Below are 14026 nucleotides of genomic sequence, written 5' to 3' on the forward strand. Positions count from 1 at the left end.
TTGAAAAACCGATATTGAAAAACCGATATTGAATCCGATATTAGAACCGATATTCAAAAACCGATATTGGAGAACAAATATTGAAAAACCGATATTGAAAAACAAATATTGAAAAACCGATATTGAAAAACCGATATTGGAGAACAAATATTGAAAAACCGATATTGAAAAACAAATATTGAAAAACCGATATTGAAAAACCGATATTGAAAAACCGATATTGAAAAACCGATATTGAAAAACCGATATTGAAAAACCGATATTGAAAAACCGATATTGAAAAACAAATATTGAAAAACCGATATTGAAAAACCGATATTGAAAAACCGATATTGAAAAACCGATATTGAATCCGATATTAGAACCGATATTCAAAAACCGATATTGGAGAACAAATATTGAAAAACTGATATTGAAAAACCGATATTGAAAAACAAATATTGAAAAACCGATATTGAAAAAACGATATTGAAAAACTTATATCGAAAAACTGATATTGCAAAACCGATATTGAAAAACCGATATTGGAAATCTTATATCGAAAAACTGATATTGCAAAACCGATATTGAAACCGATATTAGAACCGATATTGAAAAACCGATATTGAAAAACAAATATTGAAAAACTGATATCGAAAAACTGATATTGAAAAACCGATATTGAATCCGATATTAGAACCGATATTCAAAAACCGATATTGGAGAACAAATATTGAAAAACCGATATTGAAAAACAAATATTGAAAAACCGATATTGAAAAACCGATATTGGAGAACAAATATTGAAAAACTGATATTGCAAAACCGATATTAGAACCGATATTGAAAAACCGATATTGAAAAACCAATATTGCAAAACCGATATTGAAACCGATATTAGAACCGATATTGAAAAACCGATATTGAAAAACAAATATTGAAAAACTGATATTGAAAAACTGATATTGAAAAACCGATATTGAAAAACCGATATTGAATCCGATATTAGAACCGATATTCAAAAACCGATATTGGAGAACAAATATTGAAAAACCGATATTGAAAAACAAATATTGAAAAACCGATATTGAAAAACCGATATTGGAGAACAAATATTGAAAAACCGATATTGAAAAACAAATATTGAAAAACCGATATTGAAAAACCGATATTGAAAAACCGATATTGAAAAACCGATATTGAAAAACCGATATTGAAAAACCGATATTGAAAAACCGATATTGGAAAACTTATATCGAAAAACTAATATTGCAAAACCGATATTGAAACCGATATTAGAACTGATATTGAAAAACCGATATTGAAAAACAAATATTGAAAAACTGATATTGAGAAACTGATATTGCAAAACCGATATTGAAAAACCGATATTGGAAAACTTATATCGAAAAACTGATATTGAAAAACCGATATTGAAATACAAATATTGAAAAACCGATATTGAAAAACCGATATTGGAGAACAAATATTGAAAAACTGATATCGAAAAACTGATATTGAAAAACCGATATTGAATCCGATATTAGAACCGATATTCAAAAACCGATATTGGAGAACAAATATTGAAAAACCGATATTGAAAAACAAATATTGAAAAACCGATATTGAAAAACCGATATTGGAGAACAAATATTGAAAAACCGATATTGAAAAACAAATATTGAAAAACCGATATTGAAAAACCGATATTGAAAAACCGATATTGGAAAACTTATATCGAAAAACTAATATTTCAAAACCGATATTGAAACCGATATTAGAACCGATATTGAAAAACCGATATTGAAAAACAAATATTGAAAAACTGATATCGAAAAACTGATATTGAGAAACTGATATTGAATCCGATATTAGAACCGATATTCAAAAACCGATATTGGAGAACAAATATTGAAAAACCGATATTGAAAAACAAATATTGAAAAACCGATATTGAAAAACCGATTTTGGAGAACAAATATTGAAAAACTGATATTGCAAAACCGATATTAGAACCGATATTGAAAAACCGATATTGAAAAACCAATATTGCAAAACCGATATTGAAACCGATATTAGAACCGATATTCAAAAACCGATATTGGAGAACAAATATTGAAAAACCGATATTGAAAAACAAATATTGAAAAACCGATATTGAAAAACCGATATTGGAGAACAAATATTGAAAAACCGATATTGAAAAACAAATATTGAAAAACCGATATTGAAAAACCGATATTGAAAAACCGATATTGAAAAACCGATATTGAAAAACCGATATTGAAAAACCGATATTGAAAAACAAATATTGAAAAACCGATATTGAAAAACCGATATTGAAAAACCGATATTGAAAAACCGATATTGAATCCGATATTAGAACCGATATTCAAAAACCGATATTGGAGAACAAATATTGAAAAACTGATATTGAAAAACCGATATTGAAAAACAAATATTGAAAAACCGATATTGAAAAAACGATATTGAAAAACTTATATCGAAAAACTGATATTGCAAAACCGATATTGAAAAACCGATATTGGAAATCTTATATCGAAAAACTGATATTGCAAAACCGATATTGAAACCGATATTAGAACCGATATTGAAAAACCGATATTGAAAAACAAATATTGAAAAACTGATATCGAAAAACTGATATTGAAAAACCGATATTGAATCCGATATTAGAACCGATATTCAAAAACCGATATTGGAGAACAAATATTGAAAAACCGATATTGAAAAACAAATATTGAAAAACCGATATTGAAAAACCGATATTGGAGAACAAATATTGAAAAACTGATATTGCAAAACCGATATTAGAACCGATATTGAAAAACCGATATTGAAAAACCAATATTGCAAAACCGATATTGAAACCGATATTAGAACCGATATTGAAAAACCGATATTGAAAAACAAATATTGAAAAACTGATATTGAAAAACTGATATTGAAAAACCGATATTGAAAAACCGATATTGAATCCGATATTAGAACCGATATTCAAAAACCGATATTGGAGAACAAATATTGAAAAACCGATATTGAAAAACAAATATTGAAAAACCGATATTGAAAAACCGATATTGGAAAACTTATATCGAAAAACTGATATTGAAAAACCGATATTGAATCCGATATTAGAACCGATATTCAAAAACCGATATTGAAAAACCGATATTGAAAAACTTATATCGAAAAACTGATATTGCAAAACCGATATTGAAACCGATATTAGAACCGATATTGAAAAACCGATATTGACAAACCTATATCGAAAAACTTATATCGAAAAACTGATATTGCAAAACCGATATTGAAAAACCGATATTGAAAAACTGATATTGAGAAACTGATATTGCAAAACCGATATTGAAACCGATATTAGAACCGATATTGAAAAACCGATATTGAAAAACAAATATTGAAAAACCGATATTGAAAAACAAATATTGAAAAACCGATATTGAAAAACCGATATTGAAAAACCGATATTGGAAAACTTATATCGAAAAACTAATATTTCAAAACCGATATTGAAACCGATATTAGAACCGATATTGAAAAACCGATATTGAAAAACAAATATTGAAAAACTGATATCGAAAAACTGATATTGAGAAACTGATATTGAATCCGATATTAGAACCGATATTCAAAAACCGATATTGGAGAACAAATATTGAAAAACCGATATTGAAAAACAAATATTGAAAAACCGATATTGAAAAACCGATTTTGGAGAACAAATATTGAAAAACTGATATTGCAAAACCGATATTAGAACCGATATTGAAAAACCGATATTGAAAAACCAATATTGCAAAACCGATATTGAAACCGATATTAGAACCGATATTCAAAAACCGATATTGGAGAACAAATATTGAAAAACCGATATTGAAAAACAAATATTGAAAAACCGATATTGAAAAACCGATATTGGAGAACAAATATTGAAAAACCGATATTGAAAAACAAATATTGAAAAACCGATATTGAAAAACCGATATTGAAAAACCGATATTGAAAAACCGATATTGAAAAACCGATATTGAAAAACCGATATTGAAAAACAAATATTGAAAAACCGATATTGAAAAACCGATATTGAAAAACCGATATTGAAAAACCGATATTGAATCCGATATTAGAACCGATATTCAAAAACCGATATTGGAGAACAAATATTGAAAAACTGATATTGAAAAACCGATATTGAAAAACAAATATTGAAAAACCGATATTGAAAAAACGATATTGAAAAACTTATATCGAAAAACTGATATTGCAAAACCGATATTGAAAAACCGATATTGGAAATCTTATATCGAAAAACTGATATTGCAAAACCGATATTGAAACCGATATTAGAACCGATATTGAAAAACCGATATTGAAAAACAAATATTGAAAAACTGATATCGAAAAACTGATATTGAAAAACCGATATTGAATCCGATATTAGAACCGATATTCAAAAACCGATATTGGAGAACAAATATTGAAAAACCGATATTGAAAAACAAATATTGAAAAACCGATATTGAAAAACCGATATTGGAGAACAAATATTGAAAAACTGATATTGCAAAACCGATATTAGAACCGATATTGAAAAACCGATATTGAAAAACCAATATTGCAAAACCGATATTGAAACCGATATTAGAACCGATATTGAAAAACCGATATTGAAAAACAAATATTGAAAAACTGATATTGAAAAACTGATATTGAAAAACCGATATTGAAAAACCGATATTGAATCCGATATTAGAACCGATATTCAAAAACCGATATTGGAGAACAAATATTGAAAAACCGATATTGAAAAACAAATATTGAAAAACCGATATTGAAAAACCGATATTGGAAAACTTATATCGAAAAACTGATATTGAAAAACCGATATTGAATCCGATATTAGAACCGATATTCAAAAACCGATATTGAAAAACCGATATTGAAAAACTTATATCGAAAAACTGATATTGCAAAACCGATATTGAAACCGATATTAGAACCGATATTGAAAAACCGATATTGACAAACCTATATCGAAAAACTTATATCGAAAAACTGATATTGCAAAACCGATATTGAAAAACCGATATTGAAAAACTGATATTGAGAAACTGATATTGCAAAACCGATATTGAAACCGATATTAGAACCGATATTGAAAAACCGATATTGAAAAACAAATATTGAAAAACTGATATCGAAAAACTGATATTGAAAAACCGATATTGAATCCGATATTAGAACCGATATTCAAAAACCGATATTGGAGAACAAATATTGAAAAACTGATATTGAAAAACCGATATCGAAAAACTGATATTGCAAAACCGATATTGAAACCGATATTAGAACCGATATTCAAAAACCGATATTGGAGAACAAATATTGAAAAACTGATATTGAAAAACCGATATTGAAAAACCGATATTGGAAATCTTATATCGAAAAACTGATATTGCAAAACCGATATTGAAACCGATATTAGAACCGATATTGAAAAACCGATATTGAAAAACAAATATTGAAAAACTGATATCGAAAAACTGATATTGAAAAACCGATATTGAATCCGATATTAGAACCGATATTCAAAAACCGATATTGGAGAACAAATATTGAAAAACCGATATTGAAAAACAAATATTGAAAAACCGATATTGAAAAACCGATATTGGAGAACAAATATTGAAAAACTGATATTGCAAAACCGATATTAGAACCGATATTGAAAAACCGATATTGAAAAACCGATATTGAAAAACCAATATTGAAAAACTTATATCGAAAAACTGATATTGCAAAACCGATATTGAAACCGATATTAGAACCGATATTGAAAAACCGATATTGAAAAACAAATATTGAAAAACTGATATCGAAAAACTGATATTGAAAAACCGATATTGAATCCGATATTAGAACCGATATTCAAAAACCGATATTGGAGAACAAATATTGAAAAACCGATATTGAAAAACAAATATTGAAAAACCGATATTGAAAAACCGATATTGGAGAACAAATATTGAAAAACTGATATTGCAAAACCGATATTAGAACCGATATTGAAAAACCGATATTGAAAAACCAATATTGAAAAACTTATATCGAAAAACTGATATTGCAAAACCGATATTGAAACCGATATTAGAACCGATATTGAAAAACCGATATTGAAAAACAAATATTGAAAAACTGATATCGAAAAACTGATATTGAAAAACCGATATTGAATCCGATATTAGAACCGATATTCAAAAACCGATATTGGAGAACAAATATTGAAAAACCGATATTGAAAAACAAATATTGAAAAACCGATATTGAAAAACCGATATTGGAAAACTTATATCGAAAAACTGATATTGCAAAACCGATATTGAATCCGATATTAGAACCGATATTGAAAAACCGATATTGAAAAACAAATATTGAAAAACTGATATTGCAAAACCGATATTGAAACCGATATTGACAAACCTATATCGAAAAACTTATAACGAAAAACTGATATTGCAAAACCGATATTGAAAAACCGATATTGGAAAACTTATATCGAAAAACTGATATTGAAAAACCGATATTGAAAAAACGATATTGAATCCGATATTAGAACCGATATTCAAAAACCGATATTGGAGAACAAATATTGAAAAACTGATATTGAAAAACCGATATTGAAAAACCGATATTGAAAAACCGATATTGAAAAACCGATTTTGAAAAACCGATATTGAAAAACAAATATTGAAAAACTGATATCGAAAAACTGATATTGAAAAACCGATATTGAATCCGATATTAGAACCGATATTCAAAAACCGATATTGGAGAACAAATATTGAAAAACCGATATTGAAAAACAAATATTGAAAAACCGATATTGAAAAACCGATATTGGAGAACAAATATTGAAAAACTGATATTGCAAAACCGATATTAGAACCGATATTGAAAAACCGATATTGAAAAACCAATATTGAAAAACTTATATCGAAAAACTGATATTGCAAAACCGATATTGAAACCGATATTAGAACCGATATTGAAAAACCGATATTGAAAAACAAATATTGAAAAACTGATATCGAAAAACTGATATTGAAAAACCGATATTGAATCCGATATTAGAACCGATATTGAAAAACCGATATTGGAGAACAAATATTGAAAAACCGATATTGAAAAACAAATATTGAAAAACCGATATTGAAAAACCGATATGAAAAACCGATATTGAAAAACCGATATTGAAAAACCGATATTGGAAAACTTATATCGAAAAACTAATATTGCAAAACCGATATTGAAACCGATATTAGAACCGATATTGAAAAACCGATATTGAAAAACCGATATTGAAAAACATATATCAAAAAACTGATATTGCAAAACCGATATTGAAACCGATATTAGAACCGATATTGAAAAACCGATATTGAAAAACAAATATTGAAAAACTGATATTGAAAAACTGATATTGAAAAACCGATATTGAAAAACCGATATTGAAAAACCGATTTTGTAAAGCAAATATTGAAAAACTGATATCGAAAAACTGATTTGGAAAAGCCGATATTGAAAAACCGATATTGAAAAACCGATATTGACAAACCTATATCGAAAAACTGATATTGAAAAACCGATATTGAAAAACATATATCGAAAAACTGATATTGCAAAACCGATATTGAAACCGATATTAGAACCGATATTGAAAAACCGATATTGAAAAACAAATATTGAAAAACTGATATTGAAAAACTGATATTGAAAAACCGATATTGAAAAACCGATATTGAATCCGATATTAGAACCGATATTCAAAAACCGATATTGGAGAACAAATATTGAAAAACTGATATTGAAAAACCGATATTGAAAAACAAATATTGAAAAACCGATATTGAAAAAACGATATTGAAAAACTTATATCGAAAAACTGATATTGCAAAACCGATATTGAAAAACCGATATTGGAAATCTTATATCGAAAAACTGATATTGCAAAACCGATATTGAAACCGATATTAGAACCGATATTGAAAAACCGATATTGAAAAACCGATATTGAATCCGATATTAGAACCGATATTCAAAAACCGATATTGGAGAACAAATATTGAAAAACCGATATTGAAAAACAAATATTGAAAAACCGATATTGAAAAACCGATATTGGAGAACAAATATTGAAAAACCGATATTGAAAAACAAATATTGAAAAACCGATATTGAAAAACCGATATTGAAAAACCGATATTGAAAAACCGATATTGAAAAACCGATATTGAAAAACCGATATTGAAAAACCGATATTGAAAAACAAATATTGAAAAACCGATATTGAAAAACCGATATTGAAAAACCGATATTGAAAAACCGATATTGAATCCGATATTAGAACCGATATTCAAAAACCGATATTGGAGAACAAATATTGAAAAACTGATATTGAAAAACCGATATTGAAAAACAAATATTGAAAAACCGATATTGAAAAAACGATATTGAAAAACTTATATCGAAAAACTGATATTGCAAAACCGATATTGAAAAACCGATATTGGAAATCTTATATCGAAAAACTGATATTGCAAAACCGATATTGAAACCGATATTAGAACCGATATTGAAAAACCGATATTGAAAAACAAATATTGAAAAACTGATATCGAAAAACTGATATTGAAAAACCGATATTGAATCCGATATTAGAACCGATATTCAAAAACCGATATTGGAGAACAAATATTGAAAAACCGATATTGAAAAACAAATATTGAAAAACCGATATTGAAAAACCGATATTGGAGAACAAATATTGAAAAACTGATATTGCAAAACCGATATTAGAACCGATATTGAAAAACCGATATTGAAAAACCAATATTGCAAAACCGATATTGAAACCGATATTAGAACCGATATTGAAAAACCGATATTGAAAAACAAATATTGAAAAACTGATATCGAAAAACTGATATTGAAAAACCGATATTGAAAAACCGATATTGAATCCGATATTAGAACCGATATTCAAAAACCGATATTGGAGAACAAATATTGAAAAACCGATATTGAAAAACAAATATTGAAAAACCGATATTGAAAAACCGATATTGGAGAACAAATATTGAAAAACCGATATTGAAAAACAAATATTGAAAAACCGATATTGAAAAACCGATATTGAAAAACCGATATTGAAAAACCGATATTGAAAAACCGATATTGAAAAACCGATATTGAAAAACCGATATTGGAAAACTTATATCGAAAAACTAATATTGCAAAACCGATATTGAAACCGATATTAGAACTGATATTGAAAAACCGATATTGAAAAACAAATATTGAAAAACTGATATCGAAAAACTGATATTGAGAAACTGATATTGCAAAACCGATATTGAAAAACCGATATTGGAAAACTTATATCGAAAAACTGATATTGAAAAACCGATATTGAAATACAAATATTGAAAAACCGATATTGAAAAACCGATATTGGAGAACAAATATTGAAAAACTGATATCGAAAAACTGATATTGAAAAACCGATATTGAATCCGATATTAGAACCGATATTCAAAAACCGATATTGGAGAACAAATATTGAAAAACCGATATTGAAAAACAAATATTGAAAAACCGATATTGAAAAACCGATATTGGAGAACAAATATTGAAAAACCGATATTGAAAAACAAATATTGAAAAACCGATATTGAAAAACCGATATTGAAAAACCGATATTGGAAAACTTATATCGAAAAACTAATATTTCAAAACCGATATTGAAACCGATATTAGAACCGATATTGAAAAACCGATATTGAAAAACAAATATTGAAAAACTGATATCGAAAAACTGATATTGAGAAACTGATATTGAATCCGATATTAGAACCGATATTCAAAAACCGATATTGGAGAACAAATATTGAAAAACCGATATTGAAAAACAAATATTGAAAAACCGATATTGAAAAACCGATTTTGGAGAACAAATATTGAAAAACTGATATTGCAAAACCGATATTAGAACCGATATTGAAAAACCGATATTGAAAAACCAATATTGCAAAACCGATATTGAAACCGATATTAGAACCGATATTCAAAAACCGATATTGGAGAACAAATATTGAAAAACCGATATTGAAAAACAAATATTGAAAAACCGATATTGAAAAACCGATATTGGAGAACAAATATTGAAAAACCGATATTGAAAAACAAATATTGAAAAACCGATATTGAAAAACCGATATTGAAAAACCGATATTGAAAAACCGATATTGAAAAACCGATATTGAAAAACCGATATTGAAAAACAAATATTGAAAAACCGATATTGAAAAACCGATATTGAAAAACCGATATTGAAAAACCGATATTGAATCCGATATTAGAACCGATATTCAAAAACCGATATTGGAGAACAAATATTGAAAAACTGATATTGAAAAACCGATATTGAAAAACAAATATTGAAAAACCGATATTGAAAAAACGATATTGAAAAACTTATATCGAAAAACTGATATTGCAAAACCGATATTGAAAAACCGATATTGGAAATCTTATATCGAAAAACTGATATTGCAAAACCGATATTGAAACCGATATTAGAACCGATATTGAAAAACCGATATTGAAAAACAAATATTGAAAAACTGATATCGAAAAACTGATATTGAAAAACCGATATTGAATCCGATATTAGAACCGATATTCAAAAACCGATATTGGAGAACAAATATTGAAAAACCGATATTGAAAAACAAATATTGAAAAACCGATATTGAAAAACCGATATTGGAGAACAAATATTGAAAAACTGATATTGCAAAACCGATATTAGAACCGATATTGAAAAACCGATATTGAAAAACCAATATTGCAAAACCGATATTGAAACCGATATTAGAACCGATATTGAAAAACCGATATTGAAAAACAAATATTGAAAAACTGATATTGAAAAACTGATATTGAAAAACCGATATTGAAAAACCGATATTGAATCCGATATTAGAACCGATATTCAAAAACCGATATTGGAGAACAAATATTGAAAAACCGATATTGAAAAACAAATATTGAAAAACCGATATTGAAAAACCGATATTGGAAAACTTATATCGAAAAACTGATATTGAAAAACCGATATTGAATCCGATATTAGAACCGATATTCAAAAACCGATATTGAAAAACCGATATTGAAAAACTTATATCGAAAAACTGATATTGCAAAACCGATATTGAAACCGATATTAGAACCGATATTGAAAAACCGATATTGACAAACCTATATCGAAAAACTTATATCGAAAAACTGATATTGCAAAACCGATATTGAAAAACCGATATTGAAAAACTGATATTGAGAAACTGATATTGCAAAACCGATATTGAAACCGATATTAGAACCGATATTGAAAAACCGATATTGAAAAACAAATATTGAAAAACTGATATCGAAAAACTGATATTGAAAAACCGATATTGAATCCGATATTAGAACCGATATTCAAAAACCGATATTGGAGAACAAATATTGAAAAACTGATATTGAAAAACCGATATCGAAAAACTGATATTGCAAAACCGATATTGAAACCGATATTAGAACCGGTATTGAAAAACCGATATTGAAAAACAAATATAGAAAACCTGATATCGAAAAACTGATATTGAAAAACCGATATTGAAAAACCGATATTGAAACCGATATTAGAACCGATATTGAAAAACAAATATTGAAAAACTGATATCGAAAAACTGATATTGAGAAACTGATATTGCAAAACCGATATTGTTCTAAACCGATATTGAAAAACCGATTTTGTAAAGCAAATATTGAAAAACTGATATCGAAAAACTGATTTGGAAAAGCCGATATTGAAAAACCGATATTGAAAAACCGATATTGACAAACCTATATCGAAAAACTGATATTGAAAAACCGATATTGAAAAACATATATCGAAAAACTGATATTGCAAAACCGATATTGAAACCGATATTAGAACCGATATTGAAAAACCGATATTGAAAAACAAATATTGAAAAACTGATATTGAAAAACTGATATTGAAAAACCGATATTGAAAAACCGATATTGAATCCGATATTAGAACCGATATTCAAAAACCGATATTGGAGAACAAATATTGAAAAACCGATATTGAAAAACAAATATTGAAAAACCGATATTGAAAAACCGATATTGAAAAACAAATATAGAAAACCTGATATCGAAAAACTGATATTGAAAAACCGATATTGAAAAACCGATATTGAAACCGATATTAGAACCGATATTGAAAAACAAATATTGAAAAACTGATATCGAAAAACTGATATTGAGAAACTGATATTGCAAAACCGATATTGTTCTAAACCGATATTGAAAAACCGATTTTGTAAAGCAAATATTGAAAAACTGATATCGAAAAACTGATTTGGAAAAGCCGATATTGAAAAACCGATATTGAAAAACCGATATTGACAAACAAATATTGAAAAACTGATATCGAAAAACTGATATTGAGAAACTGATATTGCAAAACCGATATTGAAAAACCGATATTGGAAAACTTATATCGAAAAACTGATATTGAAAAACCGATATTGAAAAAACGATATTGAAATACAAATATTGAAAAACCGATATTGAAAAACCGATATTGGAGAACAAATATTGAAAAACTGATATCGAAAAACTGATATTGAAAAACCGATATTGAATCCGATATTAGAACCGATATTCAAAAACCGATATTGGAGAACAAATATTGAAAAACCGATATTGAAAAACCGATATTGGAAAACTTATATCGAAAAACTAATATTGCAAAACCGATATTGAAACCGATATTAGAACCGATATTGAAAAACCGATATTGAAAAACAAATATTGAAAAACTGATATCGAAAAACTGATATTGAGAAACTGATATTGCAAAACCGATATTGAAAAACCGATATTGGAAAACTTATATCGAAAAACTGATATTGAAAAACCGATATTGAAAAAACGATATTGAAATACAAATATTGAAAAACCGATATTGAAAAACCGATATTGGAGAACAAATATTGAAAAACTGATATCGAAAAACTGATATTGAAAAACCGATATTGAATCCGATATTAGAACCGATATTCAAAAACCGATATTGGAGAACAAATATTGAAAAACCGATATTGAAAAACAAATATTGAAAAACCGATATTGAAAAACCGATATTGGAGAACAAATATTGAAAAACCGATATTGAAAAACAAATATTGAAAAACCGATATTGAAAAACCGATATTGAAAAACCGATATTGACAAACCTATATCGAAAAACTTATATCGAAAAACTGATATTGCAAAACCGATATTGAAAAACCGATATTGAAAAACCGATATTGAAAAACTGATATTGAGAAACTGATATTGCAAAACCGATATTGAAGCCGATATTAGAACCGATATTGAAAAACCGATATTGAAAAACAAATATTGAAAAACTGATATCGAAAAACTGATATTGAAAAACCGGTATTGAAAAACCGATATTGAAAAACCGATATTGAATCCGATATTAGAACCGATATTCAAAAACGGATATTGAAAAACCGATATTGAGAAACCGATATGAAAAACCGATATTGAAAAACCGATATTGAAAAACCGATATTGAAACCGATATTAGAACCGATATTGAAAAACAAATATTGAAAAACTGATATCGAAAAACTGATATTGAGAAACTGATATTGCAAAACCGATATTGTTCTAAACCGATATTGAAAAACCGATTTTGTAAAGCAAATATTGAAAAACTGATATCGAAAAACTGATTTGGAAAAGCCGATATTGAAAAACCGATATTGAAAAACCGATATTGACAAACAAATATTGAAAAACTGATATCGAAAAACTGATATTGAAAAACCGATATTGAATCCGATATTAGAACCGATATTCAAAAACCGATATT

This window comes from Andrena cerasifolii, chromosome 16, assembly GCF_050908995.1.
Source record: "Andrena cerasifolii isolate SP2316 chromosome 16, iyAndCera1_principal, whole genome shotgun sequence".
NCBI lineage: Eukaryota > Metazoa > Arthropoda > Insecta > Hymenoptera > Andrenidae > Andrena > Andrena cerasifolii.